We start from the raw sequence: 1,207 nt of genomic DNA on the forward strand, positions 1-1,207 counted from the left end.
AATAAATTCTTGTTTGTTAAGCTATACATTTGTATGTACATCAAAAACATCATCCATAAAGAAAGTAAAAGGTCATTAAAAAGATAGCAAAGGGAGAAAAGACCAAAATGGATGTCAGAAGAGACTCTTAAAACTTGCTCTTGAACAGAGAGTAGCTAAAGCATACATGCATTTGTGTATATATATATAAATATATATATATGTCTATTATAGCAGCACTAGGAGCTCTCGGAAGGTTAGGCAATCCTACTTCCGTAGTGATACTGACTCAGAAACCCAAGGAGGGGTCGCTATGAGTCGCGGCCGACTCAATGGCAAATAAAAACAACAACAACAACAACTACATTATAGAGGAAGATTTTCCTATTGTATTTTGCCTTCCACCCTGAGAGGTTCTTATTCCTGTGTTGTATCAGTGCTATTCACAAAGGTTTCCAGTAATATATTAGATGATGTTTCATTGCTAATCATGAGATTTTCAGTAGCCAATTTTTTTCAGAAATAGATGGCCCTGTCCTTTTTCCCAGTCTGTCTTAGCCTGGAAGCTCCACTGAAACTTGTACGACATGGGTGACCCTGCTGGTATTTGAAATACCAATCCCATAGCTTCCAGAATCACAGCAACACTCAAGCCACTACAGTACAACAAACTGACAAACAAGCCATGGTATCTATGGCTGGTGAGTGTAAATTATCCAACTGCATAGTGTGGAATCACTTTACTAAAAAAAAGCAATTTGGCCCCTCGGTCCTGGTTCAAAGTCCTACACAGTAGGATATCTTTATCAGGATTGGCCACATGACCCCACCCCCTGCCAAGTAATTGACCTTTATACAGATTTGCTGCCCAACCCCTACGTGACAAATAAAATCCCTAAGAGCAGAAGACTTATAGAGGGTTTCTTGATGCACAAAGAGATGAAGAACCAGGAGAGGAGCTCATCCTTTGGACACACTGGAACCTTGTGCTAAAATCCTCCCACACCAAGTAAACCTTGGACAGCGATAGAAGCAGAGTCTGTGATGGTATCAGATGAAGTAGAGACAAAGAGAAGACCCAGCCAGTGACACCAGAGTGTAAAGACCAAGCCCTGGCTAACAGTTGAGAGGAAAGCCAAGCCTGTCAAATGACATCATTGAGTTTCTTGCTACAAAGTTGTCTAATGGGTGAGAGTCAATACTGGTTTTCAAGAAAGTTAATTTGGTC

Source organism: Orycteropus afer, unplaced genomic scaffold, assembly GCF_000298275.1.
Source record: "Orycteropus afer afer isolate SDZICR_OR568_19922 unplaced genomic scaffold, OryAfe1.0 scaffold00011, whole genome shotgun sequence".
In the NCBI taxonomy this organism is placed as follows: domain Eukaryota; kingdom Metazoa; phylum Chordata; class Mammalia; order Tubulidentata; family Orycteropodidae; genus Orycteropus; species Orycteropus afer.